Source organism: Anopheles merus, chromosome 3R (genome assembly GCF_017562075.2).
Source record: "Anopheles merus strain MAF chromosome 3R, AmerM5.1, whole genome shotgun sequence".
In the NCBI taxonomy this organism is placed as follows: Eukaryota; Metazoa; Arthropoda; class Insecta; order Diptera; family Culicidae; genus Anopheles; species Anopheles merus.
The window spans coordinates 23,400,285-23,411,372 of record NC_054084.1 but is presented as its reverse complement, the minus strand read 5'-3'; the positions used below and the strand labels follow the sequence as shown (position 1 = coordinate 23,411,372).

General features: G+C 40.6%; 1 long non-coding RNA gene across 1 annotated transcript in view; it reads left to right on the top strand.

Moving 5' to 3' along the window:
• The first annotated feature begins 7,104 nt into the window (after positions 1-7,104).
• The window catches only part of LOC121595444, a 57,694-nt gene continuing 53,710 nt past the window's right edge, over positions 7,105-11,088 (top strand). The window contains exons 1-2 of the long non-coding RNA XR_006005166.1: positions 7,105-7,196; positions 10,744-10,788. This is a non-coding gene — a long non-coding RNA (uncharacterized LOC121595444). The remainder of the gene's footprint in view (positions 7,197-10,743; positions 10,789-11,088) is intronic.

Sequence of the window (11,088 nt, the reverse complement as noted above, 5' to 3'; positions counted from 1 at the left end):
ACCCAAGGTAAGGCTTCTAAACTCCAACATTTCCAGTAAGGGAAACTTCTTCCGGGTTTCCATGATCGCCTGGACGATCAAATCAGTCCGCTTCGAATAGTTCGTTCCACCTCAGCTCATGTCAGTAAAGACTGACTCCCCGCAAAAACGGTGCACGACGGCCCCGCGTACGTTCGATCACATTACAACAGTTTTTTTAACTATCTTAGCATTTATATTTTGAAAGATAATTTGCCTGATAAAGAATATGAGCACTTCAAACTCTTGTTTTGTGCCATAGTTTTGCTATCTTCTGAAGTTTATCGTTCTAATTGGAAAATCGCTGGTGAAATGCTTAAGGTTTATGTTGAAGATTTCGGTAAACTGTACTGTTGAGACGTTATCAACAGCACTCTTTCTTTCGCCCACAGTAAATTATTGTTAATAAAAACAAGCGTTTTTTAAGCTATCTTTAAGTTAGAATTTTATTAGGAGACGCTAAAAAATCCGTCACTTGTCTCGGGCTAAGGCGAAAGAGTGAACTTTCTTCTCTCCCGTAGCCCTGATCGTGAGCCTTCGGGAGTACTCGGCCCGATCAGTGTTGGACGTTGTCCACACTAAGCATTTACCATGTCGCCCTCTGTCGTCAATTACAGGGAACAACACCTTCTGTGCGAATCGGTTGTTAATAATTATTAACATGTACGGAGAGAAATTTTTAACCAGTAATGTGCACAACTTAGTTCAGATCTCAAAAGAAATACAAAAGTTCGGTCCTTTACCTTCAATTTCCACCTATGATTTTGAAAATGCTCTGGGAGGTTTAAAAAAACATCTTCGCAAAGCAGATCAGCATCTTCAACGAATAGTAAATAGACTATCGGAATTGGAAGCATTTAGTCATGATTTACGTTCTATGAATCATAAAGAATTTTGCATATCAACCAAAACGAAACCAAATGGGGATACCATCTTGCAAATGAAAAATTTATACTTTGTAAAGATAACGGAAACGAATGGTACATGACAAAAGACAATAAGATTGTCAAATACACAAAGTCTTCAGAACAAAACAACAAAAAGATAAGTATATTTTGACAAGAAATAACCGACAAGACGGATTATTTTTTATCACCATTTCCATCAAGAATTATAAACATTTTTCTTGGCGATCTTAAGAGCTTAAATCCTAACGAACTAGTTTGTCATCCTGGCGATATTAAATGCAAATTAGTTGCGTATAGTGTAGATAATATTTCTGTATGTAGTATGTAGTAAGTAAGGCAAATAAATGAAAGGTTTTATGTTCTTAAATGTAGACAAGAATTAATATTAATTTTCTTTTACGGCTAGTTGATTTGCGTAAACCTTTGGCCTTAGATCGTTCTAATGCGTGTTTCAATCTATTCATAAAGAAACCTCGCACCGTTTCATTTGTGACTGGCACAAGGTTAGTACTTCCTACGCATTTAAAAAGATTTCCTACATTTTTAAATGAATGCATTGCTATTTTAGTTCCTGATTTAGAAATACCTGTCCATGTGCACTTTGTTAAGAAACTCCTATCGAAAAGGGCATCAAGGGTTGCAAACATTCTGTTGTTTATATCTTTATCAATAATTTTTTGTTTCAATAAGCTTACTACTTGGGTGATGGTGGTCAATCTTACGATTTCGGATTATGTTCTTTCGCGTTTCCGTGTAACTTTTTCTAGCGTTTTATAATTACCGGGTGTTGTTCCTTGTATTGCACAATTAGAAGAGAGTTTATTTCACGCAATTCACTTATACAGGCGTCCCCCGAGTTACGACCCCCTCGAGTTACGACGATTCGCAGATACGACGATTTTAATTTTGACAGTTAAAAGTTGTCATTGACAAGAAATTGATGTATTTTTTTGAATATCTGGGCTAATAACCGTTATACATACATTTCCAAAGATTCCACAACTACCCTATCTTGAATATCTATATTGTGTACGGATTTTAAAATATAATTATTACATTATCGAACATTATTTTAAATAAAATACACGATATCATAAATTCCAACTCTTCAACTTCGGTTATAAACTTTATATTCATAGATATTCGACATACGACTTTTTCGACTTACGCCTTGTTTTGGGACATTTTTTCGGTCCCAAATATAGTCGTATCTCGGGGGACACCTGTACTTATAAACTAATCGATCGTGCCCGAACGCTCCGAACTCAACGATCTTCGTGTTTCGTTAAACACGAATCAACTGGCAGGGCTTCCGTGCCTAAGCCTGAACCAAACGAAGAAACGAATCTTGAGATTCATATGGTGAGTGCTATGATATTCTTCCTCATCTAAATCTTTTTCAAATTTTTCCAGATTTTCGGCATTGTCTACGAATGGATGGTCAAAACCAGTAAGATTAGTAGTACTTACTTCGGTATGATTAAGTAAAGTATTTAATTGTACTTGATTATGCCGATACGACTCACTATTTTCTTTTGTTCTTTTAAAATCTGCTTTTGCTCATTACGAAGCTCTATCAACACATTAGTTTGGGCTTCTAGTATTTCTTTTATCGTCTTGTCACGTGAAACTTCTTCTGGGACTATCACAACTGAACCAACATATTCATCCACTTCTGACAAACTTGGTGTATTATGCCGGGGATTATTTTTCTTTGTGTTTAATTTTCAGCGTCATCGATGAAATAAACAACAGGATTAGTTTTGTTTGTGTACATGTGTATATTTTTAAATCCTTAATATTCATGAATTATAAAAAATGTAATACAATTTACAGTACAATCACAATCACTTCACTCAATATTCATTCTTCAATTAACTAGCTTGGGCAGCAGCAAGTCAATCATCTCGACGGCACCAGTGTTTGACACATTGACAGGAGTCACCTCGTACCGATGTCATGCATTAAAAAGCTATAAAGTTCCACCAAGTTCGGTACACACTCTTAACAAGCCTTCAAGTTCCATCATGAACCCTACACACAGTGCTAATCAGCCGCAAAGTTCCAAAGAGTACCATGTGCCTGTTAAAAAGCTTCATAGTTCCGCAAAGTACCGTCTATCTCTTAATCAGCCACAAAGTACGACATCGGAACGAATTTTCATTAAACAGCCCCAAATCAGCTATAAAGTACGAGCTGGCTATTTGGGCATGATCATTATAGTGCAATCAGCAGCTTCGTATGATAATCCTTGCCGCTTAATCTGACACTCCTGTTTCGTCTATCCTTCTTCCGGAACACTATTATCATTCGTAATTAGATGTTGTCTCCGGACTAGAGAGCCGGTCTCATAGTACAGTCGTCAACTCGTACGACTTAACAACATGCCCGTCATGGGTTCAAGCCCCAAATAAACCGCGCCGCCATACGTAGGACTGACTATCCTGCTATGGGGGGATCAATAAGTCACTGAAAGCCAAACCCACAAGTAGTGTGGTACAGGCAGGCCTTGACCGGCAACGGTTGTTGAGCCAAAAGAAGAAGAAGAAGAATTAGATGTTGTATGTTTCCTTTAACGTTTGGCCAAAACAGATACAGTAGGTGACTGCTAACTGAGAGGTTAAATTTGTGAGAAAAATTCACATTTGCTATAAATTTCTCTTTGTAAGATGCCAGATGTTTCATGTTTTGACATTCATGTGTTTTTCAACTGAGAATCACTCCAGTTAGCTAACTTTTAGTTAAAAAAAAAACTCCAGTAAAACACATCCAGTTTGCGGTCACCTACTGTATGTTTTTTTATGGCTAGTGCCTTGAACCCAGGAATTAGGAACAATGCTAAATTCAGCGTACCCTTTAGGCCCACGGGTTTGCACTATTGAGAATGGCATAGTTAGATATTGCTTTAAACAAATAGAAATGCTTTTAATACATTAGAAAATCAGTACTGTACTCATCTGCTACTCACGTTTCTTCTCACGGATACGGAAAACACGTACAAACTCTTTGAACTAAAAGTTTTTTATTATTTTCTGCTTTTTAATTACAGTGCTTTGCCAGTGAGTTGTGGCAATAGCCCAACGCAATAGCCAGCAGTCGGAACACAATACTCGATTGAAACAAAAAACTACAACCTTCCAGTTTGCAGTCTGATGAATTTATGAGTAATTTTCAAATCCAACACAATACTCATTTGTGGAACTTTTCATTCGGCGGATATGTTTTTGGGGCGTGTACGGAAAGAGTTAAAAAACTTTGAGCTGTCAAGCAAAACTAAACGAATAAAATAAACAACGTAATTTTTTTAACGAACCATCGAAACTTTTATTTTTTTTTTATTATTTCATTTCAACAAAATGAACCATGCATGAAATGAGTTTGAAATGATTCATTAACATAAATTAAATATTTCATATTATGGTACTTTTTTCTATAATTTTGGCTTAATAATTTTCACAAACCAAGTCTTATAATTACTGCTATAAGTATATCTTTAAGTCACTATATAAGACGTCGTAAATCGGTTCTGATATGAGTCTGTTATCATGATTTGGCTATTTGGGTCTCTCGCTGATAACGCGTATCATCGGGAGTGATCGGCTTATCCGTCAACCGATCGGCAATCGCGACACAGGGTGCTATGATACCAGTAATACCGGTGAATTTTATAAATTTATATGAATTTGACATTTATTGGACTATTTTCCGTGAATATCGATTAACCGGCAACCGTCCGGTCTCGAGCTGTTCGGATAATCTACGTTGTACTGTAGCTGTATTTGCAAAATTGATCTACTTTTTGTCGCGCGAGACGTCATCGCGTAACTTTTTGTCGCACGCGACAAAAAGTGGCTCAATTTTTTTGAACTCATTTTAACTCATTTTTTTAGTTTTGAAGGTTGAGTGGGCCAAATGAGTTGCTTGATCTACGCGGAGTTAAATTTGAAGCTACGTCATGTCACGCGAGACGTTGTCGCTCTATGTCTATTTGAACGGCAACAGATAAATAAATGAGCAATCCGAGATTGCGCATTCTTCATCAATCTGGTAATATTTGACCTCGTTCCTAAACAGACCTTGTTTCAGCGTATCAATTATCAATGATGGCGACCGGCAACAGTGTGGCCAGATGTTTTTGACCGTATTAATACACGATGCGCAATCTGAGATTGCGCATATATTTATCTGTCTAAAGGCCTTATTAGACGGAGGAAAATACTGTCATTCGATTTTGGAATCTATCCTTCAAACAGGGTTTGACAGATGCCAGTCGGAAAATCAAAATTTGGCATGCTCAATTCCGATTTGCTCGAGAGTAGATTTCTACTGTCAATGTCGGTATGAGCGTATTGAATTTCTTGATAATGATGAATGAAAACAACAAAAATGGGAAACAACGAATGATTTTTACGCATGAAGCCAAATAAAAAAAAGAAATTAAATTATAAATGAAAAAGGTGACAGAACAATTATCTTGCCTTGTAACACGTACGAGAGGTATTTTTGTGGTAAAGTGCTAGTTTGACAGATAAACGGTCTAATAAGGCTTTAACGGATAGGTTTGATATATTTATCATTAGAAAACAAAAGGAAAATGTATATCAATGTACATATATGCATATATATATATATATATATATATATATATATATATATATATATATATATATATATATATATATATAATATATATAATATATATATATATATATATATAATATATATATATATATATATATATATATATATATATATATATATATATATATATATATATATATATATAATATATAATATATATATATATATATATATATATATATATATATATATATATATATATATATATATATATATATATATATATATATATATATATATATATTTCAAAGCGACAAAGATTTCGGCCGAAACTTTCACGGCTGTAACGGGTTCTCTTCGAAATCTTTAAACTTTTTATTCGACGAGAACAGATAGTTTGCTGCCATCTTAGCTTGTTTATATACAGGCGGTCCCCGAGATACACGGTTACTGGGGACCGAAAACGGCCGCAAAATACCGCGTATCTCGAATTTCCGCGTAAGTCGAATCTCGTGATTTCCCGCCAAAATACAACTACAACTAAACTAAATATAACTAACTAATTTTCGTGCAATTTTGCAAGTAGGGGGTGGTTTTACTCACCAAATTAATTGTTTGATATGTTTCTAATGAATTGAACAGTTTTAAACCTTTGGAAATGGTATTTCACATTCGATCAATACGGAAATTATTTAGTATTTCACAATGGATGTGTCAAATCAGTACAATTTGCTCAAAGAACTGTCAAATTTGGAAGACCGCGTATCTCCGAATCCGCGTATGAGAGGTACCGTGTATCTCGGGGACCGCCTGTACTGGTTTGGCACCCTCACTAATGTAACTGCCAAATAGAGCAGCAACAACGCTTTTGGTTCCGAACCGAGAAAGCGTGTGTTCAAATCCTGATTTTATGATCTTTTTTCTGTGTTTATTTCTTTTAAATTAATATTTTCTTGCTATAATTAATACAAACAATATTTATTTGAAGCAAAATAAAACTAATACCCTTTTAAAAAAACATAAGGCCGAAAATAGACGGACCTTGATTTCGCGGCCGCGGAATTCTGCTTTCTGAAAAATGTATGGCTGGAAATAGACGAACCGAGATCGTCGCGGTACCGCGAAAATCGCGCCTTGCTTATAACAGTTGTAGAACAGTTGGCTGTCAAATCTTCCGCGCCTCCAATCGCGCCTGCTGATTCGCAGAGATACCCAACTTCGGTATTGCTGAGATTTTCGCGGTAGCGCGAACCGATTAGTTTGACTTTTTCTGGCGGATTTGTATGAAAACACGTGCTGAGAAATGGGGGTTGTATTTTATTTTGCATAAACTATGTGAAATAAATAATGTGATTCGCAAATTGATATAAAAATATTTCTTCTTGGCACATTCAATCCTCATCAGACCTCGGATGGTTCCATACACGAACCGCGATTATCTCGCCTATCTGTCAGATTTTATAACATAATTGACAGCTCAAGTCATACGCGATTTTCGCGGTACCGCGATGATCTCGGTTCGTCTATTTCTAGCCCAAAGTGTATAAAGATCAGGTGGTCTCATAGCCTGTTTTTCATAGCAAAAGTTGAACGTCACTTTTTGACAGCATGGGTGAAAACATTTCCCCAAACAAGCTTTCGGACGACTTGCCTAATACACAAATTGTTGTGTCTTTGGCTTGAGCTCAGGTACTTTATTAAAAACACTGATATAACGGTACACATAATAAATATAAGTTCACAAGCACAATACACACTAAAATACTCGGCCGCGCGCCAGCCGTGCCCTGCCGGGAGCCCTGCTCGACCGGCTGCTCGCAACACCTGCTTGTCCGAGCGCACAACACACACTAAGCGGCCCGCGTTTAGTGTGCGTACGACAGTGTGCGTGACACACTGTCGTCCCCTGGACATTGACAAGTGGTAGCACAACTACCACGGCAAGTCCAGGGGTCGGCACGGCTGCCCACAACATCTCCCCCTTTTACTTATCCGGAGGGGGTCGAACCGACACGCGCATATTCCATTGCGGGAATATCGGTGTGGTGACACCCTCCGGCCATAGAACATTGTCCTGGGGCATTTTTGCGCAAATGCTGCTCCTAAGCTGCGACCCCGCTACCCGGCTACCGCAACGCTGCTACGACGTTGCAGGAAATCTCCCCGGCGGCGACCGTAATGTCCCGCTAGCCTCATCCGGCAGGAGAGCATTTCCCAGCAACTCGTTCCGCACGCTGCTACGCTGCTGCTGGCGATCTCTCCGGCGGCGACCGGTTTGTCCCGCAAGCCTCATCCGGCTGAAGAGCATATTCCAGCAGCCCGTTATGGCATCCTGCAGCGGTAGTACAATTGCTGCAGCAAGGACGGCACACATTTCGCCCTTCACGTCGGGAACAACACGTCGGTGCTGCAACTGGGGACGGAATGCGACCTCCCCCTCTCTCCGACGAATAAAAACGGCAGCAGCGGGGCGGCATGGGACCTCGCCCCCTCTCCGTTGACACTCTTGCTGCATTGGGGCGGCATTGGACCTCGCCCTCCTCTCCGTCAAACACAACGGCAGCATCGGGGCGGCATGGGACCTCGCCCCCTCTCCGTCGACACAACGACAGCAGCTGGGCGGCATGGGACCTCGCCCCCTCTCCGTTGACACTACTGCAGCGGGGCGGCATGGAACCTCGCCCTCCTCTCCGTCAAACACGACGGCTGCAGCGGGGCGGCATGAAACCTCGCCCCTCTCCGTTGACGCTGTTGCTGCAGCGGGGCGGCATGGGACCTTGCCCCCTCTCCCTGGTCTACGACGGCTGCAGCGGGGCGGCATGGAACCTCGCCCTCCTCTCCGTCAAACACGACGGCAGCAGCAGGGCTTGGCATCTCGCCCCCTCTCCGTCGAACACAGCGGCAGCAACTCAGTGACCTCTCGCGTCACGAATGATGGCCCGGCAGCTAGGCAGAAAGACAATTCGCCTCTTACACTGCCGGCGCTCCTTGGGCTGCAGCCCGACGACACCTAGCGTCGCCGCAGATGGCCCGGCAATCAGGCTTCGACCTTTCCATTGCCGGCGCTCCCTGGGCCTGCAGCCCGGCGAATCAAACATCGCCGAGTGTGTGTGTGCGGCTGTCCCTTCTGTCCCCATCGCGGGACGACAGCCAGGGCCACGGTCTTGACGGCGGCGGCGGCAGCGGTCCTCGTCGAACGGCGTCCCACTGTCGTGGGGACCCGTGCCATCGCGATGGCGCCGGCTCCAACCGACGCGCTCGATCGCGATGGCGACCGCGGGTTCTTCTAGGGATCCTCCTTACGCAAGAGGATCCCATCCTCGTCGCCACTGTTGTGTCTTTGGCTTGAGCTCAGGTACTTTATTAAAAACACTGATATAACGGTACACATAATAAATATAAATTCACAAGCACAATACACACTAAAATACTCGGCCGCGCGCCAGCCGTACCGTGCCCTGCCGGGAGCCCTGCTCGACCGGCTGCTCGCAACACCTGCTTGTCCGAGCGCACAACACACACTAAGCGGCCCGCGCTTAGTGTGCGTACGACAGTGTGCGTGACACACTGTCGTCCCCTGGACATTGACAAGTGGTAGCACAACTACCACGGCAAGTCCAGGGGTCGGCACGGCTGCCCACAACACAAATAATCTTAGAATCTTCGTTATTTGCACTGAACCCAAGCGCCACAGATTAAGCTTAAACGACTGGAAAATTGAATATCCATAGAAAAAAAATGAAAGCTCCACAGCTTCATTGGTTTGATCAATAGATGGCGTATTACAACTCATCATTATATTGCTATCCTTTTCTTGCAATGTGTTTCGACAAGTTTCATCTTATCATGACCTATATAGCCTTCTAACTTTCCGAGCAAAAATCTATATGAATGGTCGTGTGGTCAGATACGTGGGTATCTACACCAACGACCATTACTCAAATCTCACTTGCTTCAGTGCTGGTGGTTTCCATTGGAGTTTAGTATTTAAACAATCGTATCGCCGTTCTAGTTCTAGCGATGCATAACTTCAATGCGAAACCATACAACAGTACAGAGGAAATGAGAAGACTCTCCTCCAAGTGAGGAAGCTCCACTGGTTGGGTATCCCACCAACAGATGACGCCACCAGCTTTTTTGCTATTTTTAGAATGCATGAGTCGTTTGCCGTCTGCTAAACGAAGTCTTTCAATATTCCGTTTAGGTAGAGAACTTGAGTCGTTTAGAAGCCGTTTAGTGGTCGTTTAGTGGATTTGTGGCACTTGGGAAATATATTAAAAACCACACCAAATATTTCTTATTGTAAGTTAAACCAAATCTGAACTAATTAAAATCCATTTTGAATCAAAATAATGCCGTCGATGAGGACACCAATGTGTACTACGTATGTGTTGCTAAGAACAAAGTGAACGGTTCCTATGGAAATTCATTTCACCCTTCTGTCAGAAGGAGCCTTTTTTTATTCTGAAATTAGTTGTCAATTTGTATGGGACGAGACCACCTGGTCTTCATACACTTTGCTGCGAATTCGCGTATATCGATTATAAGAGGCGAATGAGCTAGACCTCAAAGTCTCTCTAAAAATAAGTAAACGTAAACGTATATCAAGTATCGTGTACAGTCTGTTCCCGAGTTACGCGGTTTCTGCGTTCCCAACGAATCCGCGTAACTCGAATATCCGCGTAAGTCGAATTTCACGTTTTTTTACTAAAATTCTATTGATTACTCCGAGTTTTTTATTTAATGTAGTACTTTTATACACACTATTATTTATTTGTTATGATTCGTGTAGAAAATTCTAATATTTCTGGCTTTTAAGCGGTTTCAATTTGACAGCAAAAATGCAATTTATACCGATCTTGAAGCAAATTGTATTGATTTGACATTTAATCTGTCAAATTTAGAAAACCGCGTATCTCCGAATCCGCGTAAGTCGAGAACCGTGTAACTCGGGAACAGACTGTACAGCGGATAATTGCTGTACAGAGAAATCGGTATTTCTGGTCACTCTGCCCGGTAAAGTCGCGTAATAATTCACCTCTTAAATACATACATCTTGAGACCAGACTTTATTACCGGTCCATTTTGTTTAAAGTGTCGTCCTGTCGTGTTCTTGTACAAAAATTCGTTTTGTGTTATTTTTTGTTATTAAAAAAGTAAGTAGACTAATATTTTTTATATCATTGCTCAATAAACTCTCGCTATATTTATTTTTAAAAAAATGAATCTATTACAGATGAAAACTCGCGCCCCAGTACGTGTAGAAGCTGCCGCTGAAGCAGTAAGTACACTAAACTATACATAAACTAGGGTAACTGTACCAGTATTCGGCAGTGTACCTGTTTTCGGAAGGGTAGCTAAAAACGTGTAATTACGCAAAAACGCGTTGAAAATTTTCTCCATACATATTTTTTAAATAGAGATATGCACATTTGCTATTCATATACGAAGTCTCAAATCATTTCCTTGCATATTTTTCAAAATATCAAACAAAATGTACCGTGTTCAACATGTTTCGGCAGATATGCTGTCAGCCAATAGTTCGGCAGGTTTCATTATCAAGAGAACCAGAGCACTTAAA